This window comes from Ambystoma mexicanum, chromosome 11, assembly GCF_040938575.1.
Source record: "Ambystoma mexicanum isolate Mex_15411 chromosome 11, UKY_AmexF1_1, whole genome shotgun sequence".
Taxonomy (NCBI): domain Eukaryota; kingdom Metazoa; phylum Chordata; class Amphibia; order Caudata; family Ambystomatidae; genus Ambystoma; species Ambystoma mexicanum.
In genome coordinates, this window is record NC_090934.1 from 924727943 (window position 1) to 924747911 (window position 19969).

Genomic DNA, 19969 nt, shown 5'->3' on the forward strand with positions numbered 1-19969 from the left:
GAGATGCTGAGAGCAAGATCCGGAAACAGAAAACAGGGCAAGATGGTGTAGTGATTACGCCCACATAGACCAGAACACCACGGGTCAGACCAGAACAGAGCCGGCGCAGAGCATCAAAACAAGATCAACAAATATACATGCATTGTCATTATAAATCCCATATGCATTAAATGAAGCCAGGGCGAGCGTCACATTGGAATATAATTGGAAGCAACATACTTTGCCCACCTGCCACTAATGAAGGCTTCTATCACACTCCTACTGTGTCTGTCGAAGAGGGGGCTCTTCAGTGGTTCCAGAAAACCAAGGCATGTATTCAAGACCAAGAAGCAAGTGCACACAGGGATGCTTGGAGAAGAGTGCTACTCACGCAGACCCCTTCTGATCTAGACTGGTGCTGTGATCAGGGGAGAATCACCGACCATTTACCCCTGTAAACACGAGCCAAGTGAAAGATCAGGAGCAAGTCATTAGTTCTATTTCCCTATTCTTCCGAAACCCAGCAATTTCTATTGATAAGAGGGTTCAGGATGAAACATGTCGAACATTTGAACTGGGTGTTAAACAAGGGTGGAGTCATTTCAACCTAGGGGGAAGAACATTGTATATGGCTAAAGGGTAAAAGAGAATAACAGAGCCGAAAACACTACTTGTATTTTTCATTTACGTACAATAAGCCACTTACATGTGTTTCCATTAAAAAAATAATAACTTTTATTGAACATATTAAAACAGCACAGTGAATTCCACCAATATATGCTATAAAGATGTACTAAGCCTAGTATTGAACATATTTAGCACGCAATTAAAGACTCAGCGGGGAAGTCCATAAGAAACACTTGCCCTAGAAGTGGAAGTATGACCAAGATCTTAGTAAAACTTACCTACAATAAAGCGCCCTCAGATGTCTAATCCACAAGCAAAGGATTCAAGAGCTAAGCTTCCGATGGGAGTAAAGAATGCATTCAATGCACAGCTCTTAGAAACCTACAACATACATTACAGTGACATGCTATTGGGTCTTACGTAGTTCACCCTTTGCCATTCTCGTGGTCCCTTGTCACTTGGTGACTTGCAAGAGATGGATTGGGGGTCATTTGAAGTGGAGGGAGGTCAGAAAATTAGCTTTCCTGCAGTGTTGATGCATGCAGATTGGGAGGACCCAGGCTTTGTCTGTGGGTGAGCATCAAGGTGCTTTTGGGGTGCATTGTCTGGTGAAACCCAGCCTCGGCATACGGTGGGGTGGGTAAAATTGTATCAACCCCTTAGTTCGTGTGGTGACCCAGTCTGCTTCAAGTATGAAGGCTGCGAGCTTTGACATTCTGAGCAAGAGTGTCTGCCATGGAGTGCTTTGGTGGTATGTTGCTGTGGAGGAAGCTGGTGTCAGGGTGGGAGAATGAAAGGTTCGTTTGAGGCAAGGATTAGCTTTGGGCAAGGTCATGCCATGGCGTCAGGGCTTTAAGTGGGCCGGGACCTGCCGGGGCTGTGCCCCGGCAGGCTCCGAAATTTCGTTTTGAGGCGGGGCCCTGCCGGGGCCCACTAATCTCCCCTGGCAGCCCCGGCCACTACACGAAAAGGCAATTTTTTCTACAGCCTGAAGCTCTCGCTCGTGTGCGAGAGATTCAGGCTTCAGAAAAAAATGCCTTTCAGCCATATTGGTGGCGCCGCACCTGCGAGGCATCCCTATAATCAAGTGATGCACGTGGGCCGGCGCCACCATTATGGAGAAAACGTGAGGCCGCTGGAAGCAGAGGCCTTGCTTTCTAAATACTGAAGCTCCCGCAAATTCGCGGGAGTGTCAGTCTTTAGGAAAAAGGCCTCTGGTTCCCATGGCCTCACCCTTTCAGCCTTAATAGTGACGCTGCCCCTCCCCAGCTGGCGAGGGGCAGCACCACCATTAAGGCTGAATAGGCGAGGCGCTGTCCCCTGCCAGGCAAGCCTATAGAAAATAAATACAGAGATTAGCACCCTCTCCCCTAAAGGGGAGAGGGTGCTAATCTCTACAAAAGGCTGCCTGGCAGGGGTGCCAGTAGCCCATTGAGCCGGGGCTCGTCAAGGGGGAATGGCCTAACGGGCCATCAAGACCCCCGCTGTTAGGCCACGCCTCCTCTATGATCCCCGGCTCAATTTGTAGTGCCACTTAAGGCACTGCATGGCGTGTCCAACACAGTGCAATAAATGTGCATGCACAGTTTGTGGGAAAGTAGGCATGAATATAGTGTATCTAAAATGTTAGGGGAAGGAAAAAACGGGGATTAATAGAATACGTTCCTATGCATTCGTTTTTTTCTCGATTGCTTCCCTGATCTACAGGCCGATTCATGTAATTCCTCTCAAAAGTGTCGCACGCGGCTGGCGCACAGCGTGCCCGTGCGAATGTCTGTGCCAGCCGCGTGCGATAAAATCAATTTCCGCGCACAGCGTATTCATGGATTCTCACCTCCAAAAGCAGACGTGGTGCAGAGTGGAGCAGCGACCCTGCAGCAGCGCCAGTTACGCCCCCAAGAACGCCCTTGCGCAAGGAAAAGCCATCAAGATCGCAAAACCATCGCAAAGGGCTGCGCCAACCCTGTACCAGTTTACCGGACTGGCAAACAGCAAACGCAAAGCGGGGAACGCGTATTACGAGTGTCGGGAACACGCGCGCACGAGAAGTTTCACACACGATCTGGCCTGGGGGAGCGTGTGCGTGTATTTCAGGGGTGCGCGAGAAGTATTACACGCGAATGGCCTGGGTGCGTGTATTTCAGGGGTGCGCGAGAAGTTCCACACGCGAATGGCCTGGGCGCGTGTATTTCAGGGGTGCGTGAGAAGTTCCACACGCGAATGGCCTGAGCGCGTGTATTTCAGGGGTGCGCGAGAAGTTCCACACGCGATTGGCCTGGGTGCGTGTATTTCAGGGGTGCGCGAGAAGTTCCACACGCGAATGGCCTGGGCGCGTGTATTTCAGGGGTGCGCGAGAAGTTCCACACGCGATTGGCCTGGGCGTGTGTATCTCAGGGGTGCGCGAGAAGTTCCACACGCGATTGGCCTGGGCGCGTGTATTTCAGGGGTGCGCGGGAAGTTCCACACGCGATTGCTCTGGGCGCGTGTATTTCAGGGGTGCGCGGGAAGTTCCACACGTGATTGGCCTGGGCGCGTGTATTTCCGAGGTGCGCGAGAAGTTCCACACGCGATCTGGCCTGGGGTAGCGTGTGCGTGTATATCAGAGGTGAGCGAGAAGTTTCACACGTGATTGGCCTGTGTACGCGATTCCATTGGACCAAAGGCCCTGACAGCGCAGGCGCGTCTGTGACGTAACACGCGCGGGCGTGTCCCTGTACCCGGGGTAATGTTACAAGACCAAAAACTGCACGTCCGAGTGTCAGCCCGCGTAATTGGAGGATAGTGCCTCAGTGCGTATACGCTGAAGTGACGTTGGACGTGTGGTGCGGTTTAAAAGGTGCGTGTAGTACGTCATTTCCTTGTACGTGCTTCCCGTGGAGAGCGAGTGGGTGAAATCTGTACTTCTTGTCGGTTCACACGCGATTTACTTCACAGCGTTTCTAGTTCGTACTCCCTGTTACCTCTGTCAGTATTTTTCTGATTTTCTCTTCGACCTGTTTCCTCAAACAGCGTTGACATCTCCTTTTCTCCTGTCTCCTCAGACAGTGTACAATTCTTCTTTTGGCGGGGGTGTTGCCAACGCGCACACGCGCGTATTTTTCACGCTCTTTTCCCAGGCAGATGGTAAGTCACACACGTATTTACCAACTGTGCTAGCCCCGTGTGTAGCGTACCCCTTCAGAGGTCATTGTAGGCTGCCTGTGACATGCATACGTTCATTTTTGTGTTTCTGGGTGCCACAGCGTAGTGCAGGTTCCTTTTCCCACGGACGTGGTCTACGAGGGGTGCACGTCATTTTCTGTTTAGGGGTGCCTGTGCGTTGCGTGACCCGTCATCTTTTCCCAGGGGTTCCATACAGCCTTGCTAGAGCACTTGGGTACGAATTCCATCTAGTACCCTACCCCTTTGACCCCCAATCGCCCAGGAGAATTGTCCACTGCAACTCCCATACGCACAACTCCATCAGTGCCATGGCTGGGAGGCGAGCAAGTGGTAAGGGTGGCAAAGGTGGCCGAGCTTCAAGAGGTGGGCGTGGTGGGCGCGGTAGGGGACGTGACCAGGATTTGCAGACTCCCCCTAGCCCCCCACGTGTGGAGGACCAGTCAGGGACACACACCCCCCCCCATGTTTGAGGGAAACGTGGCTGACACCATCCCTGCTCAGCCCTTGTTGGACCGGCCCGTTGTGGCACCTGACCTAGCACAGGGTGACTCCCAGGCGGACTTCAAGCTCGCCAATTCTAGGCCACGGGTGGCGGCGCAAGCCAGTGTCACCAGGCCACGTGGTACAGGGGCAGCCATGTCATCTGCTGCCCCGAGTAGGCGGGTGGGGAGGCTGCAGGGCAGCTGCAGCTCCGTCCACCCCAGCTTTGACTCTCCCAGCAAGGACAGTGTTGGTCCCGGTACATCAGACTGAGGTTCCCCCTGCCATCATCACACTTCAGCTAATGCCTGCAGAAAGTCATGTGGTCAGTGTGCCATCGCACACTACTACTACACAGTCCACCGGTGCTCCTGCCTCTAGTGTCCAGAGCGGCGTAGAGCACTCTGGATCCCCACCACCCACAAAAAAAAAGAGGAAGAGTGCTCGTCCAGTACAGGCTGATGACCCCGACACGGCTACACGGTCCGGCACGCCAAGGAAGCCTAGCTTCAATGATGCCGAACTGGATGCACTTGTGCAGTATGTGTCCGAACATGACGCCGAAATGTTGGTCACTTCAGGGTGTAGGATTACACCTGCTTGACGTCAGGCACACTGGCAGTCCATCGCGGACAGCATAAGTGCCCTTGGGTTTATGAGGCGCACAGCTGTTGAGTGCTACAAGCGCTGGAACGACCTTAAGCGTAGGGCAAAGAAAAAGCTGGCCTCAAGTCATGCCGCAACTCTGGTGACTGGAGGTGGGTCTCCACAAGAGGACATAGAACTCACTCTACATGAGCATGTTGCTGGGACCTACGTCACAGAGGAGCAGATCCAAGGTGTGGGAGAACTGCCAGATTACGAGGCATTGTTCGGTGAGTGCACATGCATGTGTGTGTGATCCATGTGTATGTTGTTTGTGGGAGGGGTTCTGGTTGAGTGCCAGGTCAGGGTGTGTGTGCCTGAGTGTTTTGGCCCACCCATGTGCTTCATCCAATGCATTCGGCACCCCGGGATTTGGGTATTACAGTATCCCTTCTGGCCACAGTAGGCGTTTTGCACTACATCCCGCCAGTTGCCCTTGAAGTGGCATCTTGCTACAACATTGTTCCGTATTTAGCTATGTTCATTCAGGCTGATTGTAGGAATTCACCTGGTTCTACTGCGCATCACTCTGCCCTATTGTCACATATATGACATGCCTATGGTACATGCCATCTGTGTGATGGCATGTGTCATGTATGTGTATTGGACATGCCCCTCACAGGCCAATGTGTGATGGCACTGCTAGCCAGCATGCAGCTGATGTGTTGCTCTCCCATCTTGGTGTCATCAGTGTCTGACATTTTCCTCCCCTTCCAACTCATGGACAGTGCATGCATGGGAGGGTTATAGTCATGTGGGACATGTGTAAATCAAGTACTGGTACTGTAGCTTGTCTGGCCTAATAGCGTTCCATGGTGCTAATGCCTGTTTCCATTTTTTGTCTTTCATGTTTTTGCAGAGGATGACGCACCTGATGCTGTTGAGGTGGTGCAGGCCCAGGAGGGATCTGAAGCACGACCAGGCACCAGTGGGGGACGTGGTTTAGTGGTGGGGGAGAACCCTCTCTTGCTGCAGGCCATAAGTCCAGGGGTGTCCCTGGCAACACCTCCCCAGAACTCTTTTCAGGTGTTGATTCAGATGAGGCCTATGTGGATTCGCAGGTATGTGTACATGGAAGGGATACTATTCTGTCCGACCCACCTGCACCAGGGGTAGAGTCCACTATGGGGATGTCAGTGTTGGTAGGTGCGCCTGTGGTGGTTACGGATGCAGGGCCACACTCCGCAACATCTGATCCTGTTCCTGGGCCAGCAGTTCAGAGGGGAAATGCCGACACAGCAAGGCGCAGTTCGCTTTGCCCCAGACAGGTGTGGTGCCCGCCAACGCGGTGGCCGTCCGCCACCAGGCAATACCGCATGGGAGCAATCCATTTACGGTATGGCCAACCAACAGGCAGCATCATCAGAAATGATTGCTCAAGCCATGGAGAGGGTGGCCACTTCCATTGTCCCCCCAGAAAGGCAGATGGAGCTACTACAGCAGGCAACAGACTCCATTTGCCAATCAGTCAGGGAGGACATGTTGGCGTCCAACAGGGACAGACAGGCGGCCCTGGACAATCTGAGGGAATCAATTTCTATAGATGCCTAGGGACAGAGGGAAGCCCTGAGGGGAGAGGTCCGGCACCTCAGGCAGACTCTTGTGGACCTTGAGGCTTCCACTGTCACCAGGACGGAACAGCTGCTGGAGCGCGTCACCCGTACGCTCTCAGCAGGGATGCAGGCAACTCGGGCGGAGGTCCGGGCAACACGTCGGGTGTTGCATTGGGATCTCCGCACCATATCCCTCCAGAACGAGGCCTTCCAGACCTGCATGCTTGCTGCCATGGAGGACCAAACTAGGGCTTTGCGTGGGCTGCCTCCCATAGCACCACCACCTCCTGTGGCAGCAGCAGCAGAGGTTGAGGAGAGCAAATCCAGCAGTGAATCTCCCACTATTTAGTAGCTGTGCAGGCCATGAGCCCATGGAGGTGTTTTTTTTTCGCAACATTCACGCAGGTGGCTGTTGGTGGGCACCCTGTCCTCGGACCTCCTGGGTGGCCTCCCCCGCCCCCCTTGGCCCACACATGGCCATTTTTGATTTTTGATATTAAGCAAGGTTGCCGGCTATTTGATCTTCTCCAATCTGCACTTTCCCGTCAAATGGCGTAGTTCAGTCTTGAACACTCTATTAGAAGCTGAAATTTCTCTACAGAACTTAATAGAGAATCCAGCTAGAGCCAAAATTAAATACTATCAATGGGCGTGGATCCACAACTATGAAAATTGTGCAAAGTACAGAGACTTTAACACTAAGATCTTTGGCTCTAACTGTCTAGGGCAAATGGCTGGCTATCTGGTAAAATGTCCTTCAGCAAATATTAGGAATCAGTTTCTACGCGTAAGATTGAATTTTTTTTTTTTTTTTTTCTTTTTTTTATTGTTTCGGTAGTAAATTTACTTTACACCTTTACAAATATTGATAAACATAAAAATACATTAAAGAGGCTTATTATATACATAAAACGCATACAACCAAATTTCATTTGCTCTAAAAAGACATTGAGATAAAACCTTTCAAGTATACCAGGACACTATGTGTACAATCATAAGACCTCTACAATATACTCTAGACGTATACATCATAACAGGCCAACGGCCACTCAAAGACCCCTTTACAGATAATAGGGCAAAAGAGAAGAAGGAAAGAAGAAATACGCAACAAGCAATCAATCAAAATTCAACAACACGAAAAAACAGAAACAAATACGGCAGTAAGTACAGATACAAACTAATTATAACATTCAAAATTTCTTACCTATGCGGGTGGGCCAAACCTATGCTGTTAAAACTTACATAATTCATCGGCAACAGCTGTTCTTCAATCAATGTAACGAGTCTAACAGTTGCTAAGATAATGGCATTCGAGGAGCCCTGCATGCATCTTATCCATATTAAGTTGGCTTCAAAGCTCGAGTAAGAAAAGAACAGAGAAGCCAAACAGTACAATCTTTGATTCGCAAAAAAAATACAGTAAATAAATAGGTGTTCTAGCGTTTCATTTTCAGACCTATTCAGACAAAATCGACATCCATGCCTCTTTGCCAACTCCCCATACCCGGCCCAAGACCGAATGCGCGCTCCTGTGTGGATAAAATCCAAACGGAACCGCATATAAGTCTGTCTGGCCCTTTTTTCCGGAAAACATAGGATATAGGGCAACCTTGGAATAACAGCATGTCTAAACATTGCATAGGTCGTGAAGGAGGAGTAGCCCCCAATCTTGTCAGAATTTTGAGCCCAAGAGTTGCTAAAGAAGCGAGTTCTAACTTTACTTGGAGTTCTAATCAAATCTTTCATAGTCATATTAAGCGACTCCAGAGTCTCCATTATTTCTTCCTTTGCTTCCCGAACCGAAGCCGGGCAATTTTTTTCCAACATTATCTGAAACTCCTCATAGAGTGAATTAGGGGGAGGCAAAAGAACTTTGCAAAAGGCATTTACCTTCCTCCAAAGATATTTGTCGGCTAGAGAATAGAGTCCAAACTCGTGTAATATGATGGAATTTGGTAGATAACTTGGTAGCCCTAGAATTTTCTTCCAGAGTTGACCTTGAATCTGGTTTAACAAGGGCCCCAACTTCAGCAGGCATATATCAAGAGTATAAAGCAAGATGGGCTCTATTTTCATTGTGTAGAATTGAATGAGGGGCAAAAGAGAAAAGCTGCAGTATTTAGCGTAAATTATTCGCATTTGTCCCATTAGCGGGCCAAGCTTCGCTTTCAACAAGGCCCGCCATCCCTCAAGTGAGTTCCCGTTAGACAAGTGATAGCCCAGGTAAATGACCGCGTCCTTCCTAGCAATGGACTGCTGATTGATAGTGAATGTAAATCTAGGCAGTTTTTTTTTAGCCGTGAAAATCATAATATGGGATTTCGCCGGGTTAATTGTCATGTTATTCAGCAGACAATATTCATAGAATGTATTTAGTTTGTTCTGCAGACCGAAAGGGACTCTGTCGAATAGAATAATATCATCAGCAAAGGCTAACCAATGCAAACGCATGGTACCCAGTATTACGGGAAATGAATTAATCTCTTTCCATAGGTTCTCAATATCTGCGAGATATAGATTAAATAGAGTTGCAGCCAGATTACATCCCTGTTTGACCCCTATTCTCGTAGGAATATTAGCAGAAAGGAGCCCCTTAGCATTAATCCGAATTTGACATGAGGTGTTTGTATGAAGGGCAGCAATTAGGGCCACCAAGGTGGATGGAATGCCATAAGCCAACATCTTGAGCCAAAGGCGAGCTCGAAGGACATTATCGAAAGCACATGTGAGATCAATGGCAGCCATATAAATGGTGCCCTTAGATTCTCCGTGCACAGCTCTCCTTAAGTGTGCTAAGATTGAGGCATTTAATTGGGTACCCATTGCCCTACGAAATCCTACCTGAGCTTTAGACAAGATATTAAGGTTCCTTATATGATTTTCTAAATCAACCAAAATTAGTCGTGTAAAAATTTTCGCCGCTGTGTCGATCAAAGCAATGGGTCTGAAATTCGCGGGATTGCTTAACACCCCCTTTTTATGTATGGGAATAATAATGGCTATAAGCCATGATGCTGGAATGATCCCGGTGTGATAAATTGACTGATAACATGACAGTAAATACCTAGCCCAAAAATGGGGATCGGATTTGTACACACAAGGGGGCAGCCCATCAGGGCCGGCAGCTTTTGATGGATTTAGTTGCTCAATTGCCCATATAATATCCTTTACTTCCCAAGGACAGATCACCGGAAGAGACAAGTGCACCGGAATGCACTCTGATTCAGTATACCTATCAGGTAGAGAGAATTTCAAACTAAAGAACCCCTCCCATTCTGGGCCTAAAATAACCACCACCATGCGAAGATCGGCTTTTCCTACAGGATTTCTTAGAATGGCCCATACGTCTCGGACTTTTTTTTTACACAGCAGGCCAATCATGTGTTGGTTGGCTAGAATATGGGCTGCCCGACGCAACAGGGTTAGCTGTTGCTTATAACGCGCCTCAATCATGTTTTTTTGGCGATTATAAGCATACTGACATATAATGTGCTTCCTTAATATGCGAAGATCGCAGTTTCTTTGCTTTTTTAGACATGCGACCTGGATAGCATTGATCTGGGCAATCCCAATATTCGACTTTCCCAAGGGATCTTTCGCAACATCTACCAAATGCATATGGATCATTTTAGCATTAATTGCGTTAATTTTGGTCTCGTTCTCTGTGGAAGCTTTAGCGTCCCAATTCACTAAAATATCCCTACTTACCAGAAATGACACCTTCCTGCAGCTGGCAGGATTCCAATTGACAGATATTTTATTTCTGTCACATGACACTAAGGCTGCAGGGGCAGAAGCTACATAACATTCCCCCCCCATATGCAAGCGAGAATATAGCATATGGTGATCACTCATATCCAGATCTAAAATCTGTATGGGTTCAAGCAGCCCAGAGCATGCTTTCGAGGCAAATAGATAATCAATAAGTGAGGTGGATTGGCCTCGCTGCCAAGAGAACTGTATGGAATGAGAAGCCAATTGAATTGGATAAATCCCCCATGAGTGGAAGAGCGATAATAGTTTCTGGCCTCTGTCCTTGGCCTGTTGCGTATAGGCCGAACTACTAGAAAAGGGACGTGTTGTATTCTTTGGATATAGATAACAATTCAAATCGCCTACGATCATGATTTCATAGTCAGGCCATTCCCTAGCTGCATAAGATAGAATCCGTTCTAAGTCCTCCAGAAATATATCTAACGAAACGGCTTTGGGATTCCAATAAATGGATAATAGGAGCAGGTTCAAATCTTTGAAGCCCTTAAGCGTCAATTTTACTAGCACACAAGAGGCCGATGAATCCACTGTAGAAGCTATGACTTTCAGTCTGTTATTTATAAGAATTGCTATACCTCCAGAGGGGCGACCTGTGGTAACCCTTTCAGCCACCCTGGAGAAACTAGAGAAGCCATCTAGGCAAAAGGGCTTTAATGCCATAGTTTCTTGAAGGAACAAAATGTCGGGCTTCTTGTCGGGCTCAACTTGCTTATACCATGCAGTAAGATTGCCTAACCCACAACAATTCCAAGAGGCCACATTCAAGACTGGAAGTTATGAGCCTGGATTGAGCTCTATGTTAGCGGCAGTCGCTTTTAGGTGGCAGCGGTGGGATTGAATTTATGGCCTACGAGGGAAGTCCTGGTGAGGCGAAAAATTATACCCGCTGAGCAAAAATACTGTTGATTTTGTGAATCTGATACTGTCATAGAAACACTTCAGCACTTGATAGTAACATGTCCTCATTTAAATGCCTTACGCCTCAAACAATTCACTGAGCTAACAAATTTGCATTTGGTACGGGATGAAGGCGAGACATGGAGTATTTTAGTAAATAGTCCTAGATTTTCAATCCTAAAGTCTATGGTACACTTCTTGGAAACCATTTTACCAACGGAAATTCATTTTTAAATGTGTTATGTTATATTATAAGTCCATATAGATACGTTTGTATCCCACTTGATGTGTTTTTATTTAATACTTTTTCTAACATGGATGAATCACCCTTTGGTTTCCCCTGAGAAGATTTTATATGCACATGTGTTTTTGTGTATCTTATGTATATATGTAATTTTTAAGTTGCTCGCATGTCCCTCTTTGCCCTTCAATATTCTTGGTCCCAATGTGAAGTTTGAATTGTTTATTGAAGCTTGAATTGTTTATTGATTTATATTGTACTAATATGTAAGTTTGAAAAGTTGATTGAATTCAGCTAAATCAAATTAAAAAAAAAAAAAAAATGTTTGATGTTTGATTTTTTGTTACAGTGTGTTGCCTTGTGTGGCTTCCGTGGGCATCCACTGTATTCTGGCTGGGCACATGCAGGCTTGTCCTGAGTTTGGGTTAGATGCTTGGGTTCGTGAGACACACACCCCTCCTGCTTCCCGTTTCCATGGGCTTGCAAAGGGTGTGCCCAAGTGACAGTGAATTACACAGTGACGTTGGACTCCCATGAGCTGTGTGGGCAGTCTGTAGTCAATACTGTGTATACATTCCTAGTGCATATTGTTGTTGTATTGTGCACTGCATGGTGTATTGATGTGTGCTTGTGCATCCATGTCTCCCTCCTAATTTGCAGGTTCATTCCTCATGTCTTCACAAGGCCGTCCACTTTGGAGATGGAGCTCATGTTGTGAGCAGTGGACTTCCAGATGTGCGTGGCAACAACACTGTACTGTTGGAGGTGGTGGATGTGCTGGCATTCTCATGTTGTAAGACTACGTATCCTTTGCCTTAGTACTGTCATGTTTATGCTATGTCGATTGTATTGTGGTAAGTATTTGGTCATGTGTGTTGTTGTTTCTACATTTATGTGGGCATATTGTGTGTGGCCAGTTTCCATTAGGGACACTGTACTTTGTGACACGTGTCATGTTTGGGGGATGACTTTGTTTGCTCTCACATGGAATGTCATGCCATGGTGTGTTGGGTGGCGGTGCTGGGGAGGGGTTGGGTGACATGGCACTGTTGTCATGTTGTGTCTTGCAACGGGGTAATGATTTTAGCAGCATAGAAGTGTGTCTTTTGAACACAGCATTGGTGGTGTTTGTGTAGGTAGGGAAGCACACAGTGGAACACTTCTAGGTGTACAATCTCAGGCTGGTATGGTTGTGACAGTTGACTGTCCATTGACACATCATAATTGTCAGTTACAATCATCATTGATTGTCAGCTGGTATGTGCCAGGGCTATGTGCACTCCACAGGGGTGTGATTTTATGTGAAGTAATTAGCCACGAGCTGCGTACGGGCTGCCTCACCCCGTGCCCTTTCCCCTCCCATGCGCAGTGGGCATGCATGTGGTTGGGGATGTGGGGGCACCACCATGTCCACGGCCAGGCCCTGGCGTGTTGCAACGTTGTGCAGGACACATGATGCCACTATGATCCTGCACACTACTGGGGGAGCGTATAACAGCTGCCCACCAGAACGGTCAAGGGAGCGGAAGCGTGACTTGAGCACTCCGAATGTGCACTCCAGGATGCCCCGGGTTGCAATGTGGGCTGTGTTGTATCTTACCTGGGGTGCCGTGGTGGGGTTCCGAATTGGCGTCATCATGTGGATGCTGAGAGGGTAGGCACTGTCCCCTGGGGAGGTGGTGATGGGTATCATCAGTGGGGTTGTGACATTACTCAGTATCTGACATGCATGCATGCGCAGTGGCATTTATACTCACCGAGCAGCCATGTCCCGGTTTAGGGTAGACATTCTGTAGATGAAACTGTCGTGGAGCCTGGATAGTTGGCGTATACTGAGGTGATGATTCCATGGCATCACATACTACCTGGGCATTGATGGAATGCCAGTGCTTGCGGTTTCTATAGATGTGCTCAGTTGCCCTGGGGGGACGTAGAGCCACATGGGTGCAATCAATGGCACCTTGCACTTTGGGGAATTGTGCCACCCTGTAGAAATCCTGGGCAACAGCCTGCCTTTCTGCAGGTGTTCTGGGCAGGTATATGCGCCTGCGGACTGATGGGCGTGCAGTGATGATGGCCAAGACCTGGTGTAGGCAGCGTGACTGCGTGGCCTGTGACACCCCCCCCACTATGGCACTTGTCCGCTGAAATGATCCAGTGGCCAGGAAGTGCAGTACATTGAGGACCTTCTCCAGGGGGCTGAGTGCTTGGGAGCACAGGGTGGTTGATGTGAGGTCCTCCTCCCACTCACTGACCAGGTCGAGTATTATGTGAGGTGGAAACCTGTACCTCCCATACACATGGTCATCAGGCATCCCAAAAATGCTGGTTCTGGGTCTAATAATTCTGGCCCGGACTATCCTCCTCCTCCTCCTGCGGTATCCCACGGCCACTGCTGCTAGGAATGGTATGTTCATCCTGGCGTCTGAGCTTGTTTGTTGTTTGCGTGCACTTTTATGCTGTGCGGGTGGACGTACGCCTACTTCCTGCTGGCGTACGTATTTCCGGATTGGCCACGTTCGTTTCCATGAATACGTGTTGTAGGCGAGCGTGTAAAACTTCCCGCGCAGCCCTGGAATAACCGCATCCAGCCCAATCGCGTGTGGAACTTCTCACCCACCCCTGAAATACACGTACCCCGCTCCCCCAGGCCCGATCGTGTGTAAAACCACCCGCGAGCCCCTGAAATACACGCACACGCTCCCCCAGGCCCGATCGCGTGTGGAACTTCTCGTGCACCTCTGAACTACACGCGCCCAGGCCAATCGCGTGTGGAACTTCTCACGCACCCCTGAAATACACGCACACGCTCCCCCAGGCCCGATCGTGTGTAATACCACCCGCGAGCCCCTGAAATACACGTGCCCCGCTCCCCCAGGCCCGATCGCATGTGGAACTTCTCGCGCACCTCTGGAATACACGCACACGCTCCCACAGGACCGATCGCGTGTGAAACTTCTCGCGCACCTCTCAAATACACGCACACGCTCCCCCAGGCCCGATCGCGTGTGGGCCTTCTTGCGCGTGTAGGACTTTGGCGCACATTTTTTTCCTGCGCAGGGACGCTACCGCCTGCTTTCGTGTGGCGGTCATGTATGGGCCTGTGCGCGTCTTTGGCCGTGCGCTGTTTTTCCCTATTCGATTCCATGAATACGTGTTGTAGGCGAGCGTGTGGGCGTTCTGCGCACTTGCCTCCTGTACTTCCCCCGTGATGCCCATATTTTCACGAGTTGTTCCCCATTCTGCGTGTGACGCCCCGTGTTACGCCTACTTTTGTTATGTGCGCCGCGCTAAGTGCGAATTCGCTGTGGCCTTATCGCACGGCGTTCGATGACCTGTGCGCCAGCGTGCGCCAGCGTGCGCCGCGCACTTTTTCAGCGCACATCCCACATTTTGCGCGTGCACGGACTTCCATGAATAGATGTGCGATGTTTTCTGTGCGATAATCGCACTTGCACTGCGATAATCGCACTTGCACTGCGATTTTCGCTTTTTCACTGCGAATCGCACGTTTTCGCACGCGTCCGCCGTTTTTTCGGCCTGCTAGTATCCCTTGGTTCCCAGCTGTGTACCATCAATCAGCCAAACATGTCCAGGAAGGCTGCTCCGATTTCCTCAAGGAAATCACTGTTTATCCTCAATGTAAAGACGGTCTTTTCACTTTCAGAAAAGCGGCACGTGACTTCTCTCCACGCCCTTCTCAAACACATTAGCCATTGGCTCCTAGCGCCCCACAACCAGTTTCTTTGCCATGAGCAGGCCTCTACTAATTCAACGTTTCTAATAGTCATTCGGATCTCTAAGTCCAAAGTATCATTACACGGGTTTAAGTTACTGGGGTCAGCTTTACATTAGATGATATAGTGAAATCGCGCCGGTTTTAATGCCACCATTGTAATACACTGCAATAGGTCGCAAGCGTGTGATGAGAATGTGCTTCGTGAGGCTTGCCACACCGCCTCTGGCCAGACCCAAATAAGATGGGGCACAAAGAATTGGCTTGGAAGACCAAAGGACGCCACTTATGCATCATGAGTGGTCTCTGAAAAAATGTATTTCAAAGTGGCGTTTTTGCCGTTTGTAACTGATTTATGTACGCTAGTGCGTGACGCGGTGTGCATTTTGAAGTATTGTTGTACTCTTGCCAGAGACAGAGTTAATGAGAAATAACAGGAGCAGCAGCACTAGGACATCAATTCCAGCTGTGAGCTACTTGACAGAAATAGCATGCGATGCGATGCATAATGCGATGCATAGGGACAAGAGTCACCAGAATGGCAGTGGCAAAAGAAAATCCCAGAAAATGCTCAAAACTATTGGATGAACTAAATGGTAGCAACGCCACCTTTCCTTTAATTGAACAAGTTAAGGGCCTGATTTACAAAGCATTTCCCGATGGCATTGCCCATTGTAAAAGGCATTTGTAAAGCAGACCCCAAGACTCCAAAGAGGTATGTACATGTGATGTTTATTTTGTTTTAAACCTCTACATTATTCACCCCTCAAAAAATAATACACTGTCATACTCAGGTTTAGAGACCCCATTAAAAAAAAAATGACTAGCTAGGGCAAAATCTCCTTCCTCAGTACTAAATTGAAAATTGTTAGTTAAATAATGCACTATGGAAGGTGTGTATTTTAAATTGTATACATGTGTTTATATTTTGATAGTATGGAAAGTTATCTAACTGTAACACACTAAGAATAAAAAAAATCAAAGTTTTCCACATTATATCTTTTTTTCTGTCATGCGGCATAGTCCTCTCTAATACACACTTGCTTGCACAAGAATTTCACCTTTCCTAGATTAGATCATACCGCTTGCACCTTACCAAGGGCAGCTCGTCTATAATAAGCGAGGGGCGTCGACCCACTGGCTCTTGGCCCCCTTTAGCCCATTATAGAGGAGCCAGCCCAGTGAAATATCTAGCACTCCCTCAGCTGTTGTTCTCAGCTGAGGGAGCTCTCTAAATTGTCTAAGCAATGTTTCCCTTTGACAGTATAGTTCCTCAGTCGTGCAAGCTCAATGAGCCATGCAAGGCATTCGCTTACCGAACCTTGCATGGCTCATTGGAAATGTTGGCTGGGGAACTGCATGCTTGTGTTGTTAGGTGAATGTATGATGATGGATGCTGGTGTGAAAGAGAGCATGCTTGCTGTGTGCATGTTGTGTAAATATGTGTGTGTGTGTATGTTCATTACTTATTTTTTAAATATGTGTATGGGTGTGTGTATGCTTGTGTTACGAGTGAGTGCATGATGGATGCTCATGTGAATGAATGAAACAGAGAGAGCTTGCTGTGTGTGTGTTGTGTAAATGTACATGCTTGTATGGTCATGTATTTATTATTTAATATGTGTATGGATGCGTGTATGCTTGTGTTACGAGTGAGTGCATGATGGATGCTCATGTGAGTGAGATAGAGTGCTTGCTGTGTGTATGTTGTCTGAAAGTGTTTGTGTGTGTTTTTGCTGGTCAAAGATGATTTTTGCGAGTCGGGGGAGGAGGTTTGCGTAACAAACGCATTTTAAAAATGGCTTTGTTGCACAATCCCCTTCCCCACCGGCCAAAATCAGCTCTTCTTCTGAGGCGCTGTGGGGCCCATTGGAAGGGGTGGTATTTTTTTACTGCACATCTATGATAGTTGTTTAGTAAAAAATACCACACCTGCCCCTCTGGGTCCCCCAGTGTCTTGCCTACACACATAATTGCGTTGATTGTGTGCGTGTGTTAGGCGCTGTGGAGCACAGGGGACAGACATGGTATTTTCTTCCGGGACATCTATGATAGATGTCCAGTGAAAAATACCATACATGCGCCCTGGTTCCCCAGCTCCTTGCATATGCACATAATCACTTGAATTGTGTGTGTGTGTGTTTGGTGCTGTGGGGCCAGGGGGCAGGGATGCATTTTCTAACTGGATATCTATCATAGATATCTAGTCAAAAATACAATACCTGCCCTTCTTGGCCCCCCAGCGCCTTACATACACACATAATCACTTTGATTGTGTGCGTATGTTTGGCACTGTGGGGCCCAGGGGACAGGCATGGTATTTTTTGTCACTAGACATCTATGATATATGCCAAGTACAAAATACCATGCCTGTCCCCTGCACCCTCAGGGCCTGGCATGCACACATAACCACATTGGTTGTGTGCACGTTTGAGGAGCTCAGGACCCAGGGGACAGGAGTGTTATTTCTTTTACTGGGCATCTATGATAGATGTCCAGTAAAAAATACCATGCCTAACCACTATGCTCCCCACCGCCTCACATACATGCAATCACTTTCATCATGTGCATGTAAGCCACTGGGGCCAGGGGGGCAGGCATGGAATTTTGTACTGGGTATACCTAGTAAAGAACACCAGCCCAGTCCGCTGGGATTTCTAGCACCTCACATACAATGTCAAGCCTGACCCATACGCCCTCTAGCACCTCGCATGTACACACAATTGATTATCTGTGCATGTGAGGCGCTGGAGGGCAATGAGGGTAGGAATGCATTTATTAATGGGCATCTGATAGAAGCCCAGTAAAAAATATCACGACTTGGCTCCCCAGCACCTCGCGCACACACACAATGAATGCGTGCCTGTGAGGTAATCAGGGCCTCAGGGGGTGGGAATGGCAGCTTTTACTGGGCATATATGCCCAGTAAAAAAATGTCATGGCTGTATCCTGGGACCCCAGTTCCTGACACGCATCTGCCCCATGTGATTATGTCTCAGTGCAAGGCGCTGGCCCACCATGGAGAAGGCATGGCATTTTATGCTGGGCAGGGTTGATAAGTGTTATTATGTAGCTAGACTGGCATTTTAATGCACCCAGTCTAGCCATGTCTTGTGGTGGTATGGCCTTTTATATTGGGCAGATTTGATAAAGCATGCATGCATGATCAATAGTATTATTCTTTCTCTGGCATGAAATATTGTATTGGCATCTTTGATAAAGCAAACATGATACATGTTAATATGTAGTGTGAGAAACCTGCAGGTATTCTCCCAGATAGGCCCTAAGGTTCCTCTATTCAGGTGGCCAGGGGAGGGCCATCGTTTTGGATCGCAACCCTGGGGGTAGACAAGCAAGGGAGGATCACCTGGGTAGGGGAGTCCGGGTTATACATTCAGGAGACCCTCAGGCGAGAAGCGGTATCCGATTAGGATAACAGGGGGTGAGGATATCCCTGACGCCTTTATAAGATATTCGGATCTATCTCTCTTGAATGAGGAAGAGAAGTCCAATCATAATAGAATAACATGGATGGGGAAATATGCGAACCAAAGGGACCAGAATCTGGTTGTCTACAACATCAACAGGTCGTTCCCCAACTCAAGTCAAAGAACGTCTTATCCATTTCAGTCTAACTATTAAAAATCGCCAATAAAGATGAAGTGGGGAAAAGGGAATTGCCACAGATATATAAAAATCATTCTGGGTGTTCTTCTTCTCCCCAATATCAACCATCTTATTAATCTTCAACCTTCAAGAACCCTCATTGGTCTTGTCCCATCTCCCCCTCCCCATTCCCAACAAACACTGAGACAAGGAAGATGCAACTAAGATCAATGAGGATTACTCATAGGAAAAGCATTGGGAAACAAGACATGGCCTACTACTACTACAACCTACCATTAGGCTGTCCCTCTAATAAAGTCAGGCAAGCTCAGGCATTGTATTCCAACTGTGCACACCTGATTCCACTTGACTCTTCCCTACACTATTAAAGGTGGAGTTCTGCCAGAAGACGCGAGCGAGCTGGGGAGGCTGTCTGGACCAGAGAAGCCGAGGAGCAGTGAGCATCAGGAGTTGAAGCCTGAAGGAGAGCGGCATGCCGAGAGGCTGGCTCAATGTTGGGGATGGACATCAGCATGGCTAGGGAGCCATGCCTCCAAGGAACTGGAGTGAGGCAGCCTGCATCCTGCTGGCAACAGTCGGTGAAGTGCTTGTTCCCTTGGGACCTATACCGGTCCCAAGTGTGTCTGATGGGCAGGTGGTGAGACCTTGACCTCAACCCTGTGTATCCAGGGGGAGACCGCCTGTCAACGCAACGCTGCCAGGTGAGTTTTGTGAAAGTGAGAGATAGATACTCGGGAGTGTGTATTTGACTGAAGTGTAATACCAACAAAGGTTGGGTAATATTGCATGTATATTTGTTCTATTTGAAGCGCTTAAGCGTAAGGGCGACATAATAAGACATCATTATCATTTGGCCTTGGACGTCTGCATGCATTCACAGTAATTTGGTAATATGGGCCCAGACACACTGATATTGATACATATGGTGATCCATTCTTGTATAAATGTATATCACTTTACAGTGATATCGTAATCCTATTTTTCGTAGTGTACTTGCAAACAATGCTATGTGATGCCACTTCTTGTTTCGTCAAAGGGGGGGAAAGGTTGTGTCCCATTGCTTCCTGTGATGTCACTTTGGAGTGGGCTAAAATTACATCACTTCTTGTGATGCCATCAGAGGTCAAGGGCTGTGTGATGTCACTTGCGCTACCCCTGGCATTTTGGTGAAATGACGTCCCTGATCACAACTCCCTTGCTCTTTCTCCAAACTTTGGCCTAGTAACATAACCTTAACCTACGCCCCTT

At 48.1% G+C, this 19969-nt stretch overlaps 1 protein-coding gene across 4 annotated transcripts in view; it reads right to left on the reverse strand.

Annotated features, from left to right (window-relative positions):
* Window positions 1-19969, reverse strand: part of TSPAN4 (tetraspanin 4) — a 3410446-nt gene that overhangs the window by 2898993 nt on the left and 491484 nt on the right. The gene's annotated exons all lie outside the window — the stretch shown is intronic.